Source organism: Panthera leo, chromosome F2, assembly GCF_018350215.1.
Source record: "Panthera leo isolate Ple1 chromosome F2, P.leo_Ple1_pat1.1, whole genome shotgun sequence".
In the NCBI taxonomy this organism is placed as follows: Eukaryota; Metazoa; Chordata; class Mammalia; order Carnivora; family Felidae; genus Panthera; species Panthera leo.
This window is the reverse complement of record NC_056695.1, coordinates 709,085-726,100: the sequence shown is the minus strand read 5'-3', so window position 1 is coordinate 726,100 and position 17,016 is coordinate 709,085. Positions and strand designations below refer to the sequence as shown.

General features: G+C 41.2%; 1 protein-coding gene and 1 pseudogene across 2 annotated transcripts in view; both read right to left on the bottom strand.

Annotated features, from left to right (window-relative positions):
- SPIDR (scaffold protein involved in DNA repair) overlaps positions 1–17,016 on the bottom strand; it is a 479,623-nt gene that overhangs the window by 118,225 nt on the left and 344,382 nt on the right. The window lies entirely within an intron of this gene.
- Positions 853–3,791, bottom strand: LOC122211243 (annotated as a pseudogene).

Genomic DNA, 17,016 nt, shown 5'->3' with positions numbered 1-17,016 from the left:
TTTTAAAAAAAAAATAGGTAATACGTTCTTATTCTCCCTCTTCTCAACCACCTGGTTCTCCTCCCATGGGACAACTAAAGTTTCTAGCTTCTTGTGTATACTTCCAGAGATATTTTATGCATCTAAAGCATTTAAATCCATTTTGTGCCCAACCGCTGTTTTAACTAAATGGTAGTATATTTTGTACATTGTTTTGGACTTTGTTCACTTGTTTTAATAGTACATCCTTGAAAATCATTTCATGTTAATACATAAAGAGCTTTCACATTCCTTATTTCTAAGTGACAGTATAATATTTCATTTTTGACATGGATACGGTTCCTAAAATAGACTATAATTCCTCATGAATAAAGCTGAAGACCAGTGGAATTAAATAATAACCATTACTTTTACTTTTTAAAATTTGTTTTGTGATGTTAGGTTATTTATTTTGTGCATCTGTGGCAATTACTAAGATCTCAGTGGTGGTATGGATTTGACTCAGCTCTGCAACTGAGCATGGCATGAGGCCTAGAAAATGATATCAAGATCCCAGTAAGGAGTGGGGAGGGCTGAGAGCTGGACATCTGGGATAGCAGAAACATCAAAGCCTAGGAAGGAAGGAATAAGAGTGTAGGGGAGGGGATGCACCCCTGTCTCTTTGCTTCCTCCTTTTTCCTTTCTCTCCCACGGACCCAGGCCCCTGGGATTATGTTAGATCTGTCTCTGAAGCCAAAAGATGGAGGAGAGAGTTGGCTCTAAGGAGCCAGGGTCTAAGCCAGCTTTGTTGGAGATCCTGTATCATATGAGAAGGGTGAGGAGAGGCCATGACTATTTCCTTTTCCATTTTCTATGAAAGGTGAGAAAACAAAGACCTCTCTCTCTCCCAACTCCTCTGGAGGGCATGAGAGCAGAGGGCAGGAGAGGAGAAGGGCTGGAAGCCCTGAGGTCTCCCATGAGGCTGCACATCCCACAGCAAGGACTAAGAGTTTGGATTATATAAACACATTACTGGAAGAGCTCTAAGCCAGGATTAACAAGCATAGCTGGGGCAAGATTGCCCAGAATCTGACTGGGACCCTGGCAGTGAAAGCTGGGACTGTTGAAAACCCAACTTAAGCGTCTGGACTCAAACAGAGAATGCAAGGGGCCAAGATAACTGGATACCAGGACAGGCAGTTTGGCAGTGAGAACGAGGGGAAGAGACTCAAGATGCCTGGATCCCTGGAGAGAAGAGGATGAGAAGGAGAAACGAGGGCTGGGAGAACCCAGGAGCCTGGGTTCTGGCATAGGAGCAAGTCAGAATTCCAGGATCTCTGTGTACCCTCTCCTTTTCCCTCCATCAGGCAGAAGAGAGGGCAGGAGGGGGCTGGAGAAGGGGTCAAACCATGGGTTTAGTCCCCAAGTAGCCACATGAATACATTCAGGGCCAGACAGACACAGGAATGGTGGGGGAGAGAGGAATTTTGTGCTGCACTGACCCTGGAGGGGGCTGGGAGGGGTCAGGAGGCTGGGGAGGGTGCTGGGACTTGGTCCTGGGGTTCTACGACACTGTCCTTTGTTGTGGTCTTGCACACAGCAAGACCACAGCCCTTCTCTTCCTCATCACTGTCCATGGAGCTCACACCAAACGCCCGAGGCTTCTCATGAATAACAGCAGCCTTTGATGGGTGGCGCCCCGTGTGCTTGTTGTCCACAGTGTCGCTTGTCCATTCTACCGTCTTCTCTGGCTTCTGTTTCTGAAGTTTGATGGTTAGGCTCCTGTCCTCTCTCTGTCTCTCTGGCTCAGTTCTCTCAGTGAAGGTCTCACTCAGCCGGGCCCCATGGCTAAGACTGAGGAGAGGGCAGAGGGGAAGAAGGGGGTGAGACACCCTTCCCTTTCTCTGTGTCTCTGGGTTTAAGACAGTCGGTAGCGATTCAGAGCAGCAGCCAGGACCCTCCACCTTCTTTCCCCTCACCCTGGGCCTCCGCTTCCCCACCCCCGGGGCTAATCTGTCCAACCTCACTTCCAGCTCCAATAACTATTACCTTCAGAGTCAGTTTTTTTGTTCTTACCTCAAAGCATACAGCTGTCTTTAAAAAAAAATTATAATTATGCAAAATAATATCTACAGCCATTTAAAAAATAAGGCCTTGTATAGAGTAATAAATTGCTTCCCAATTCATTATGGGAAAATAACACATTTGTTTATCTTGTTTTTGTAAAACATGTTTTTGAAAGTTTAGTCACAAAATTAAATCATGAAAAAATATAGCTCTATGAAGAAAAATTAACTCCTGTTAAAAAAAAATTAACTCCTGTTCAGTGTGCAGCCTATCATCCTTGGAAACATTGTATTTTATTCACTTTGAGTTAATGCATGCACCTAAAAAGGAACAACACACTTATAACTCAAATGATTCTAATTTGGAATAAATTCAGTTTGGTTTTCTTTCAAGACTGAATAAAAGCCGCTAAAATGTTTTGAACTAATAGGATGAAGGAAAAGTCTTACAGTGATAGATACAGCTTCTTACAAAAGATGAAGAAATGGAAGCTAGTTCATTAATTAAAGAAAAGAAAAAAACAGGGATGCCTGGATGGTTCAGTCGGTTGGGCGTCTGACTTCAGCTCAGGTCATGATCTCACGGTCCGTGAGTTCGAGCCCCGCGTCGGGCTCTGTGCTGACAGCTCAGAGCCTGGAGCCTGCTTCGGATTTTGTGTCTCCCTCTCCGTCTGCTCCCCCTGCCCCCACTCATGCTCTGTCTCTCTGTCAAAAATAAATAAACATTAAAAAAAGAGCTGGACAAATAAACTAGAAATGACACAGGGGAGGGATTCTGATTGAAACACAAACCACAAATATAAAAGCCTGTTAACTCTGCAGTGATCTCTTGACTTTGGAGATTTTCATCCAACACTAAATTTTTACTGCTACTTGGTGACTAAAAATACACCAGGGGGCCTGAAGGCAATTTTTCAGGGCAGCTGCCCTGCAGACTCAGGTGCATCTCTGGCGTGCAGGCCTACAAAGCAGCAACGTAGCTCCAGGAGTGTGCGCACAGCTGCTCAAACAGAGACATGACATTCATTCCAACATAGTATTTCCTATCTCTCAAATGGCATTAAGTAATCTAAGGTTAGTGTGTCATCCAGGGCACGTCTTGATATGGAGGTGACTTCTGCTCATATGTCCTAAAACAACTATATTAGGACAGGAGTTCCAGTTTCCATATTCTCTTTCTTGTAAATGCCATTTTTTTTTTTTAATTTTTGCACTGCAGTGTGATTTGCCACAATAGGAACTAGATAAAGGTCTGCTAATTGAACAATACCTCTTATCTATTATGCTATTTAACCCATGCAAAAATAGGCCTTATTATTCCCATTTGACATTACCAAAGGGTGATGTTGGGTATTCTGATGTCCAGAATAACGTTCTTCTCACTACACACTTATGTTTAAGGAAGAAATCCCAACCTTATACTTTCAATACAGAAATGAACATGAATAAGAAATGACCTTCAAAGACTTCTCAGAAATTTGGCTTGTATGTTACTTCTCTGATCCTGTAAAAATCACAGACGCTCTTGCTTCAGATTCCCTTAGGTACCAACGAAGGCAGCCGTGTATGCTCCAGCTTTGCTCCCAGGACTTTATGAAATGGGTGTTAAAACATACATTAATTTTTTAAAAAATAACTTCACAGCGTAGAAACCTAACAAACAATAACTCGTTAACAATCAAAGTCAACAACAACAGAGATATGCTGTTGATATCATGTTGTATGTACTCTTCATATGATCCAACGAAAATGGCACTTTACCTCCATGATCTTCCACCCCTAAACCTATACTGGTGTAAATATCAAAGACACACAAATTAAGGGATATTCTACAAAATACCTGGGCAGAAATCCTCAAAGCTGTCTAGGTCATCAAAAACAAAGACTATCTGTAAACTTGACAGTCTAAAGTAGTCTAAGAAGAGATGACAATAACATGTAATGTGGTGTCCTGAATGGGATCCTGGAACGTTAAAACAACAGTGGAGAAAACCTAAAGAAATCGGAATATAGTATGGATTTTAGTTGATATGGTATCAATATAGTATAGTAATATTATAGCATATAGTATAGCATAATAAAGTACTTTAATATAGTATGGTAATAATATAATATCAATATTGGTTTAATAAGCGTAAGACTTATTAGTCTCACACACTAATGTAAGATGTTAACAATAGGGAAATTGTGTGTGTGTGTGGGGTATGTGAGAACTCTCTATTACTTTTGTGAATCTAAAACCACTCTAAAATAAAAAGTTTATCAAATCTAATTAAATACAAAAGCAAAGATACATTTATAAACTCCTATTACAGAAAATACTGTTGCAAAGAAGGATCAAGCAGAATGGAACGAGTTCCATAACCTGATGACTCAAAACAGTTATTTTTAATAATTTGGTTATAACACACTCTCTACTAAGAATCATCATATGTAACTAACTTCTCTGATTCTTAACCATATAATGCATAATACAAAAAACGTGTTTTAGGCTATGCAGAAGAATTTGACAAAATCTAATGTGCTTTCATGATAAAAACACACAACAAAGTAGGACAGGGAATGTCTTCAACCTGACACAGGATATTTATAAAAAATAAAAAACACATTTACACAATGGTGAAAGACTGAAAGTTTTTCACCCTTAAGGTTGGGAATAAAAAAAGGTGCAGTGTTTACTACTACCATTCAGTGTTATACTAGAAATTCCACTCAGAGCAATTAGTTGAGAAAAAGAAATAAATGGTAAATAATTTGGAAAGGAATAAGTAAAAATATCTCTTCATAGCCATCAGGACAGTTGTTATTTAAAAAAAAGAAAGAAAGAAAATAATAAGTGTTCGCAAGGATGTAGAGAAATGGGAACCCTCGGATATAACAGTGGGAACATGGTGTTGGTTCTTCAAAAAGTTAACACAGAATTACCATATGACCCAGCAATTCTACTTTTAGGGATATACCCAAGAGAAGTGAAAAACTTCAAGACCGATGTTCATAGCAGCATCATTCATAATAGCCAAAAAGTAGAAACAACTCAAATATCCACCAGCTGATAAATGGGCAAACAAAATTTGATGTATCTGTATGATGAAATATTATTCAGCCATAAAAAGACATGAAGTACTCATACATGCTACCACATGAATGAACTTTGAAATCACTATGCTAATTGAAAGACACCAGACACAAAAAGACCACATATTGTAAGATTCCATTTAAATGAAATATCCAGAAAGGTAAATACATAGACACAGAAAGCAGATTAGTGGTTGTCAGGGGCTGGGAGAGGGGTTTATAGGGAGGGACTGCTTAATGGGTACAGGCTTTTCTTTAGCATGATAAAAATGTGTTGGAACTATACAGAAATGGAAGTTGCACAGCACTGTGAAAGTACTAAATACCACTCAAATGTATACTTAAATTTTTTTTTTTAATTTTTAATTGGTGGGGGGGGGGGGGGGGGCGGGAGAGGAGTAGAGGAAGGGAGGGAGAGAATCTTAAGCAAGTTCCATACTCAGTGTGGAGCCTGATGAGGGGCTTGGTCCCATGACCCTGGGATCATGACCTGAGCCAAAATCAAGGGAGATGCTCAACTGACTGAGCCACCCAGGCACTTTATTCAACCGTATACTTTAAAGGTTAATTTTATGTTATGTGAATTTCATCTCAATTAAAAAAATTTAAAGAAAAGACAATGTGTGCACACACACAAAATTCATATGTTCTAAACAGGTATTTAGGGAGCCTGTCCCACAGCATCCAGTTTCTCCTCAAGAGGCAGGGACTAGAAATAGTCTCTTCTTTTTCATTTTATTTTTTATTTTATTTTGTTTTTATTTTTTAAGTAGGCTCCATGCCCAGCATGGGGCTTGAACTCATGACCCCAAGATCAAGAGTCACATGTTCTATTGACTAAGCCAGCCAGGCTCCCCAAACAGTCTCTTCTTATGTAAACTTCTAAGCATTCATAAGGGGGCATATATGAACATATATATGAAAATGAGCATAGTTGGTGTTTTTACTAAACGTTAACTGAGCAGGCTCTCCCCAAACAGAGGAGATGGTGGAGTCACACTACCCCAGGGTCAGAAAGCCCTCGCAGATGGGATTTCATTGCTCCACCCTGACTCCTCAGGCTGTACTCTCCCCCACTTTCCACCCACCCAAAAGACAGACACCAGATACTCTTCTTTAAGAAGCACCTGGAAGAGGGGCGCCTGAGTGGCTCAGTCGGTTAAGCGTCCAACTTCAGCTCAGGTCATGATCTCCTGGTTCGTGAGTTCAAGCCCCATGAAGCCTGCTTCAGATTCTGTCTCCCTCTCTCTCGGGCCCTCCCCTGCTCATGCTCTGTCTCTCCCTCTCTCTCAAAAATAAATAAACATTAAAAAAAAATGAACAACAACAACAAAAAGAACCACCTGGAAGAAACTGCCAGAGAGCCTAGTGTGAGGAATGACACTTGCTACTAAACACAGGTTTCCTCTGCTATCTGGAAGTAGACTGTTCCTATGAAAACCTTCATCAAGTGAAGAAGCAATCACCACTAATTTACATGAAAAATTTCTGAGTGTTCTCAGACGCCCAAAATAACCTCTGTTAGGTTTTTCTGATACTTTGGACACCTTGCTAAGGGATGCACAAAATACATCAAGACAAAGCACAGATGCTCACAGACCCAGTTGGAGGCTGTGTGGCTTGATGTTGAGATGCTGGGTGTAGTTCCGAGGAAGGCGCTGCGCAGTGCCCCTCTTGGGGGGCACGTACTACGTCTAGAAGAGCTAGCTGTAGTACAAACGCTGAAGGCTATTTTTGCTTTTCATTTTCACTTTTTTCCGTAAAAGCGAAACTCCTCTTTTGGATTTCTTTTGGTTAGTAAAAACAGGCACTAAAGTAGGTCTTTTGTAAAAGCAAAGAAAAGCGAGGAATACCTGTATATAGTAACCTTTGTGCAAAGTATATCATTTCAGGGTATGTCATTCTAATCTTTTCTGAAGAAGATTCCTTAATGAGCAGAATAAAAACTGGATTACTTACATCCAAAAGTTGTAGAGATAAGACTTACTAGTGTCCTTGCTGTCACTGCAGTTTTCCACTATTTTTTTTTTGTTTCAAGTTTTTATTTAAATTCTGGTTGGTTAACATAATTTTCCGCTTATCTATAGCTCACATAAAGACAGGCCCACAAGACCTTTGGATTTTCCCCATTCAATGTCTGTGGTTTTCTTGGATAGCCAGTGTTCTTACATTATAAGTCATCTGGGTGCAAAGACTTGAGGTACAGAGTTGAATAAAATAACTTTTAACTTTTCCAAAAGTGTGTTTAAATGGTAGAACATCCAGGAGATTAAGACATCCATTCCGTTCTTCTTCCCACTCCCAAACATACAAGTAAAGTCTGGTCTTTTTTTTTTTGCCTCCCTGCCCCCGCTTCCCTCCCTCACCCCCCCACCCCCCACCCCCCAGAGCTTGGTACATCTGCATCAGATTCCATACCAGGATAGTCATGCACTTAAAGGAAACAAAATGGCAGCCCAGGACACAGCTCACACGGCAGCTGTGAGATCTAAGGCTACTGAAGACCTGTACTAAAAACCTACCCCTGCTGTTTTCCGCTGGACGATTCAGTCTTCTTTTTCGCTTAATTCAAATCATCAGTTCCTTCCTTTTCCGGTAATTCAGTTTTGTTTAATGTCAAAAGGTATGTTTTCATCCTTTCATCTTTTACCCATGGCTGCTTAGTTTTTTCTTGACCTCTCTTAGTTCTGCATTAATTGTAACACATGCTTTAAACCCTTAAATCACTGTCAACCGGATTCTTCTCCTTTCTTTGTAAACATCCTCAGTCAAGAGCTGCTAATAGTCCTCTTTGCCATCTCCTCTTTCCTCCTCCACTCCCCTCCTTCTTTTACACTGACTTAACACTGTACAGGGGCCTCTGGTCCAAGTGTCTCATCTTCTATAAGACTGGTGCAGACCAGACTTCACCTTTTTCCTAAAGCAGAGGATTTCTGGCAATTCTTACTGCACTAGCCTCTTTGTCAGTGTCCTTAGAGAAACAACAGCATTGTCGTACATCTCCCTGGACCAGCACATCCCAAGGAAAGGGGGAGAACACACAACTTCACATCGCCCCCTCAGCTGCTCACTCAGCTACTACTTGGCGCCATCTGCATGTACTTGTTAAGTCTCCACTACATTCATGGTCTGGTACCAAAAGATGATGAGTCACAGTGGTTGATTCCAAAGGGTTAAACAGGAAAAGCAAAATTTAAGGAAATATGTACGAGCTTATTCTGAAGGCACTGACAAGTACCCACGGAGTGTGCAATACCTGACCATTACGGTCACTATGTAATCAAGCACCTGTCTAGATATCTTTATCTGTCGCTCTCTTTTTGTACCTATGCGAATAAATGTGAAGGTTCAGAACATTTATGATATCACTGCCAGGCAAAAAGGTCCAGAAAACAAAACAAAACAAAACAAAACAAGGGCACCTGCTCCTATATCACAATGTCTTGCTTGTAAAGCAGGACACTCTTGCCAAGAACTGCTGTGGAGGTTCTGTCTGCTCAGTCTTCTATGGAGCATGGGGTTGATTTGGCGCTAGCTAATTAGAACTGTAGAGCCAGGAAACGAGCACAAGGATGAGCTTGCCAAGACGGCCAGCTGGCTGCCCCAAGGGCCCTGGGCCTGGCAGCAGCTGGAAGACAAGGCAGGAACCGGTCACTCGACAGAGCCAGACAGGGTGGAAAGGGGACAGCAAAGTGCAGCAGCCTAGCGAGAGCCACAGCCAACTTGGATACTGCATCCGATCTCACCTTGTCTGGCTTTGGGCTACAGAGCCACGTGCCGCTGTGTGCTTGCACGTGGCTGCCCCTACAGACTCTGCCAGTCTGTGTTCCGTCTCGCATAGTTTTTTATGCTGTCACCTCAGAAAAGTACATTCCAGAACTGCAATCTAGCTCATAGGAAAGTTCTAGTGCGGCCACAGTACTGCTCCAGATTGCAGCTGCAGGCACGGAAGCGCAGGGGTGCAGACCATTAGAGGTCTCCAGCCTCTTTCAGCAACAAAAGTTTCCAGGGAAAGGAGGTCAAGAACAGGCAGAAAATTCCATGCCTTCTGTATAGGGTCACTTTGAAATCATTCTCCATCTTGATGAATAACAGGCACTGGAAAATCACTAAGGCCAGGTTGGGATGCAAACTTAGAACTATGGTTGCACATACCATGTCTGGCTATGAATCTGGAAAATTACTTTAGCTATCTTCATCCTGCATGAAAATTTTATTTTCATGAGTGTCTGTACTCACATCACTAGGCTGTTGTCATTTCTTTTGATCTTTTTCTTCAAGTCTACCAATGATTTAATGTATAAGAAAAGAACATGGAAACTTTCATTTCAATTTCACATTATCAATAAACTCATTAAGGATACATATTCAAGCTATGCCCATTATAAAGATGAATCAAATGACATGGGTTGGTATTAGAAAATAGTTAAGAACTTAAACATGCTGTTTTCAAATTATCTACAATTCTAATTCTACTCGGAAGCATTTAAAATTTCAGTCAGCTAACAAACCTGACACTCCATCAATAAAATATAAAAGTTTAAAGATGAGATAAAGGATAGAAAAATGGGTTCATTTCTGCCATCTAGAATGCGAGAAGTGACACTCACACAGACATAATATGGTGCCAAAAGTTACCCATGTGAAAAAAAGAGACGGGTATAACAGAAATATACTTAGGAACATATAGAGCAGGAACAGCATATGCAGAAAATGCACTGACGAATATTAACACTACTACACATAATCCTTACCGGCAAGGAATTTACAACCTTATAGTAAAGAATGACACATCTGTAACTAACTACAATACAAAAAAAAAAAAAAAAAATCATCTCATCCACTATCTATTAGTTCGTGTCCCTCACACTGCTCTAATACTGGATCATTTTCACCATCAGGAATCTGGGATGTTTTTTTTACTTCTTTTTAATGTTTATTTATTTATTTTTGAGAGAGAGAGAGAGAGAGAGACAGAGAGACAGAGAGAGAGGCAGAGAGAGAGGGAGCAGGGCTTGAACTCAGGAAGCATGAGATCACCTGAGCCAAGATTAAGAGTCGGATGCTTAATTGACTGAGCTACCCAGGTGCTCCAGGAGTATGGGATATTTTTAAATGCTCTAGACAAAGACAAAAATATACCAACCATAATTATCAGCACTATCCAGTACTGGACCCAGCATTACAGCAGTTTTTTTGCAAGGTGTTTATTACAGAGGAACTTTTATTCCTCCATCATTTAGAAGGCCGTAGTCACATGTCATATGTATGAATTTACATAAATGTTTGTTTTCTCAACTAAACGGGCAGCAGCTCCTTGTTGATGAGGGGGGTGAGGCAAGGTGGGGTGCAAAAGGTTAGAAGTAAAAACCACCTTCAATCAAGCTTCCCCTATAGCCAAGGCAACAGACTCACTGCTAACAAGAATGCTGATTTGTAATAGGATCTTCTTCGCTTATTTTACGTTTCTATAATTATAACAACATTATTTGTCAGTATTTTACAATCTTTAAGTATTTGCACCTGTTTTTTAAAATTTTTTTACTAAAACTTTTTTTTAAGTGTATTTATTTTGAGAGATAGAGAGCATGCACACATGCGAGCAGGGGAGGGGCAGAGAGAGAGAGAGAGAATGAATCCCAAGGAGGCTCCACACCCAGTGTAGAGCCCGATACAGGGCTTGATCCCACGAACCTTGAGATTATGACCCTAGCTGAACTCAAGAGCTGGATGTTCAACTGACTGAGCCACCCAAGCGCCCCCGCACTTGCTTTTAAAGAGCTAGCAAGCCACTTTCCATTGAGTGCTTATTATATTGGAAGCATCAGATTACAATGTAATGCTAAACACATTACATACATGACCTCAGTTAATCTTCATCATGAACCTGAACTGTGGAAAGTATTATAATTCAAATTTCACAAATAAGGAAACAGAATTTGCCCCAAGTCTCCCTACTTAGTGGCAGAATCAGCATTTGAACCCAGCACCAGTCTGATTCCAGACCGTCTTCTGCTCTTCCCATTAATGGCCTGCCTCTACCTCAATGCAGTTTTAAAAATCTTAATTCCAATATATTTAATGTACAGTGTTATATTAGTTACAGGTGAAGAATGTAGCAATTTAACAATTCTATATATTACTCAGTGCTTACCACAATAAGTGGACCTCAATGCATTTTCAAAAGAAAAATGGTACCTGTGTCGAAAGTGATAGCCAGAATGCCCTCCCCGGTTTTGTTATTCTGCTGAATGTTTGACTTTCTCATTCCCTTATGCATCAGAAAGCACTTGCTATCAAAATCTGTCCCTCCTCCCCACACCGCATTCACTCTTCATCTCCCCCCAGCTAGCTTCTAGCCTCACCTCTCCCCTGCATCTCCTGTTCATAAAGTTACATAGGAGCCTCTCAGCAATGCACTGCATGTTTTCACTCCTTATTTTATTGGCTTCTCTGCACCACCACTCTTGGCTGTCCACTGGCACATACGGGAAATCCTATATTCTAAGTGCCTGTCACAGTACACTGGGTTTCACTCTTCTATCATTAGCTCTTCCTCTTTAGTCTCCCTTGGCTGGCCCCCTCTTTTACCAGTCCTCCAATGCTATAGGACATGTAAGTCCATGCTATCACTTCTTCTTTTCTTTGTGTCTACCTTTTCCCTAATGCGATCTTATCCACTGCTCTGGCTTTAGAGACTTACTAGCTGTGACACAACATACCTAGAAGAGGTGTGGGGAGGAAGAGCAGGGGGCACCACCTGGGATGAGGGCTGGGGGATGTGCCTTTCACTGTATGCCGTCTAGTGCCTTTAGCGCAGCACCATGGACAAATATAACCTATTCAAGTTAGCAAATAAAATATGCATACACACAAAACATACATACTGACCAGCTGTAGGCTGACATGTTTATCTCCAACCTAAAATTCTTCTCTGAATGTGAGATCTTTATATCCAATTTTCTCATCTGACACCTCTCCTTAGATGTCTCAGGAATCTCCAACTAAACAGGCCCTGAACTGAACTCTCAAGCTTCCCTCCAAACCTCTTCTCATCCCAGTTTTTCTCACCTCAGTAAATAGCTCATCATTCCATCAAGCAATCAAATTGGGGATCATTCTTAATATTGCCTTCTACTTCACTCGCCCCACACCCAAGCCACCCCTAAGTCATCACATGCCTCCAGAAGGTGACCCTTGTCTCCATTTCTCAGTGTGCCATGTCGGAGTCTGAGACTCTGGAACCTAGGCTCACTTGTACTCCTGCAGTGCGCCTCCTCCTGGTCTCTCAGCTTCCACTGGGGCGTGTTCCATGTGCCTCCCCCGCCCTGACCATTTTCCACCTGGCCGCTAAAGTCGTCTTCAAACCCTGTGAACTGTATTTGGGGTCAGTGGGCAGCCACGGCAACACCCCTGCGGACTGTGAGTGCAGCCTACAGCTGGCTTGCCTCTCTGGCTCCCCCACTGGCCCACACACCTTGGCCACATCCGCTTCCTTCTTCTGCCTAGGAGATTCCAAAGGTATTCTCTCTTCCACTGTAATTCTCTTTCATCTGGTTTTTATCTGACATCCACTTACCTTTCAGGTGCCACCTGAGATAGTACTGCCTTACAATACCCATCCTTGAATCCTCCCCTGGCCTCCCTCATGGCGTCCTACTTTTCTCACCAGAGCACTTATCACAACTTATAATCATGAATGTATTTGTTTTTAATTGTTCTGTGCAGGACTTCCCGACGGCAATATGCTCCATGAGCATAAGGACAATGTTTGATTTTGTTCATCACTGCAGACTTAGAACCCGTCCTAGGACAATGGTGGATTTTTTCGCCCTTAGTGAAAAGGAGGAAGAAACGCAGGACAAGAGACGAAAGGAAAGGTCAAAGATGAAAAGAGAAAATAAAATATCAAGATACAGAGAAAGAAAAATGTGCTCTTTCCCTGACTTCAGCTCAATGAATTTCCATACAACTACAATGCACAATAGCTATTAAAACTATAAATGGGAGGGGCGCCTGGGTGGCTCAGTTGTTTAAGCGCCTGACTTTGGCTCAGGTCGTGAGCTGACAGGTCTGTGCTGACAGCTCAGAGCCTGAAGCCTCTTCGGATTCAGTGTCTCCCTCTCTCTCTGCCTCTTCCTCCCTTGCACTCTGTCTCTGTCTCTCTCTCAAAATAACTAACTAACTAACTAACTAAATAAATAAATAACATTAAAAAAAAAAAAAAAGATGTTAAAAAACTGTAAATGGGAGGTTCTGTCCTTCCAGCTTTTTGTCCAAACACAAGACCATTGAGCAAGTTGTTTGAATTAAATACCCTCACAAAAAACTCTCCCATTATCAATATTTCTGTAATGACAGGCAAGAAAAAATGTGCATCTTTAAAGGATAAAATTAAACTACTTGTCCCTAAGTTAAATATCTGAAGGAGAAAGGAAGCCAATGTTTCCGAAAGGGAGAAAGAAAGGCAATGTTTAATGGCAGCCAACATGGACTGGGAGTGAGGTAACATGGTCCAGATTCTGTTCTGCCATGAGGTAGGCAGTTACTAGGGAATTCACTTACTTTTTCTTTTCCTCAGTTTCCTCCACTATAAGTTATCTGCAAGACCAGTGCTCCCATTCCACTAAAAAAAAAGCCTGTTACTTTATTAGTCATGCATTTATTTAACATTCGTTCAATATACAGTGGATCTAGATAAAGGTGGATCTGGGCTCTGAACAGTCTGCCTAGATTATTGGTTAGGGAGTGCCTTTGAAGCTGGGTTTTCGCTACTATTGATTTTAGTGATTTATAAAACTTAAGTTTGTATTGGTTATTCTGACCTGTAACACTTTGAGAAATCTTGTGCAAGTGTTTTCTTTACTAGCCTGAGTTAAAGGAAGTCATCCAGAGGAACAAGGGACAGGAGGCTCTCAGATGTTATATTTTTGAAATCTAAAGTATATATTTGATAACGTTTCACAGCTCAGAGGAAATGAGCCTCTTGACTGAATCTATGTGACTCTGTTCAGGACTGATTACCTTCAAATAAATTTCCTTTAATTTCAAAGTTGGCAACAATCTGGGGGTCTGCCATCAGAAGATAGATAAGTTGTTACTGATCTTAGAAAAGTGATACTGCTAAAGTATAGGGAACAGACTGAGACTGACATCTATGATTGAGGTGCTAAGCAAAGTTAGATATAAGACTCATTACAGTGCTCCATGAAGAGTCATCTGACCTCATTTGGGCAGAAAAGGGAAACTTGTTGTGGCAAAATATCTACTATACGTCAGTCATTTCTTTTTCTGCAGGCCTTAATTTCTGGCACTTTACAGAAAACACATAGTGACCAAGATTGTCTTTCAGTTCACTGATAGAAAGATCTTTGGATCTTTGGAGTATAGCAGGTTATGACGAGAGAGCAGACCGGGGGCTGCCTTCAGTGTAAGGTGTCACTGTGCAATTTCCTGTCTGCTGCAGTCATGCCTCTGGACAAACTGACTCCGTGGATTGCACAGGAGTCCACCCAAAGTTACAGGCAGAAGCTGCAAGTAGAAAAGATAGGAATCTTCCAAGCTATAAACCTAAGTCTTTAAAAAAAAATTTTTTTTTAATGTTTATTTATTTTTGGCAGAGAGAGAGAGACAGAGCTTGAGCGGGGCAGGGGCAGAGAGAGAGGGAGACCCAGAGTCCAAAGCAGGCGTCGCCGGCTCCAGGCTCCGAGCCGTCAGCACAGAGCCCAGCGCGGGGCTAAAACCCAGAGACCGCGAGATCATGACCTGAGCCGAAGTCAGACGCTCAACCGACTGAGCCTCCCAGGCGCCCCTAAACCTAAGTTTTTTAAATAATGTTTTCTCTTATATACATGTTACATGTGTATAAATTAAAAATTCTACATTATAAAACATATTGCTAACTGATTCTCCAAAGCAGATATTTTGATGTGCTTTTTAAGTAGATACATTAGCAAAGAATTAGTACAATGTTAAGTATAATTTTACTTCTACATTAATTTTGTGTGTAAACTGGAGCTTGATCATTGTGATAGCATTATGAATCTATAAAATATTAATAATCATTATACAATAATACCGTTTTGTACCCCAAAGACATCTCAGAAGTCTTGTCCTCAAACCCAAGCTCAGATGCCATGATTTTCTGTCCAAAGGTTCATTTTCCTACACAGTCCAGACAATTCTCCTCAGGGCTGGGCACTTTTACCACTCCTGCTGCCCAGGGTGATCTGACCGCCCCCCCCCCCCCCCCCCCCCCCCCCCCCCCCGTCAGCTTTAAACTAAGCAGAGCTTGGTCTAACTCAATTTTACCCTCTTTCTTTCAGCTCCATACTCTCTGCAACCCTGGCATTTTAGGATTCTGGATCTCATGATGCTATTATTTTTGTCCACCTGTATAACTGTCAGCAAGTAAGAACCTTTCTGAAGCTCAGTTTCCTTGTTTGTGATACGACTAATACCCTGTACCCTTGGCACTGTACGGTCTCAAGTGTGCTGCAGGAAACACAGCGCATACGATGCATATTAATGACATCTGAATAACTGAAGGCTATTTTCTTGTTTTTGAGGTTTATGCCTCGCCGTTTTTCAATCCACAACTGAGCCCAGTCTCATGTGACATGTCCCAGTGTATGTTCTCAGGCACAACCCACAGCATTCATAATGCCAACCACCAGCAGCAATTCACCAGACTTTGGTCTCCAATCCTTCTCTGATATTCATGCTCAGCAAGTAAAACAAGTACCACCAAAGGAGCTGGAGGGACAGACTTCAAGGTGCCACTCATAATTAAGCAAAGCAAACTCACTGTCACTTTCACCTTGCCTTCTCATCATTGTGACTCAGTCTCAACTGTCCCCAGTCTCCTCTGAGGGTGGTCTGTGTGCTGGGCTGGAGGAGCTTTACCAAGATCATCACTGCCTAGCTTACTCAGTAGTTCCTTCTCCAAAGCCTAATGCTGGATACATTCCATGAAAAAAGCAAAACAAAACAAAACCTATGGCTGATCTATAACTGGCTCAGATAAAGAGTATAAGACTGGTCTATAGCTATAAGTCATGATAAAAACCTTGAAAATGATAAAATCATTTCACACGCACATATTGCAAACAAAATAAATCTTTTCCTATAAATCCAAAAGAAATGTTCTCTAACTACATCTGAAGGAGACTTTGAAATCCGTAGGACTTTCAAATAAAGTGCTCATCCACCTGAGGAGGATTCATAATTAACAAAGAACTGTTTCCTGTTACTCTGTCTGAATGGCATCAGAAGGCATTATAAAAATAGGATATTGTTGTAGTTACTATTTCTTCAATATGTGTTTTCTTTTAAAATTAGACAGAAAAGAATGATTGATAAATTGATATCCATTCTTTTAATTTCTATTATGTTGTAAATCCACCTCACTGCTTTGAGGGCAATGTCACATAGAAAGAAATATAATCTCAAAAGGTTATGCCAAGGCTCTGACATAAACTCTTCAGTCAATGACATGACTGCAGCTATTTGAAAAAACACAGGAAGGACCTAAAAACGAGTAGAAAGATGTCATTCCCATAGTTGGTATAAACAAAGTACTTTGAATTATAGGTTTGGCTCATGTAGCTAGCTAGCTACACTATATACGAAGGTAGCCACTTGACACATGGGGCTATTAAGTTAATTAAAATTAAATAAAACTTAAAATTTAGTTCCTCAGTTCCACTAGCCATATTTCAAATACTCAGTAACCATATGTGGTCAGTGGCTACCTCACTGAATAGTACAGATATACAACATTTACATCACTGTAGAAAGTCCTATTAGGTAGTGCTGATATAGGTTAGAATAGCACTCTCTGAAAGCCACGGATTTACCAACTGCCATTTATTAGGTTTTTAAGATATATAAAACTTGATAGACATTGCAGTGGTCT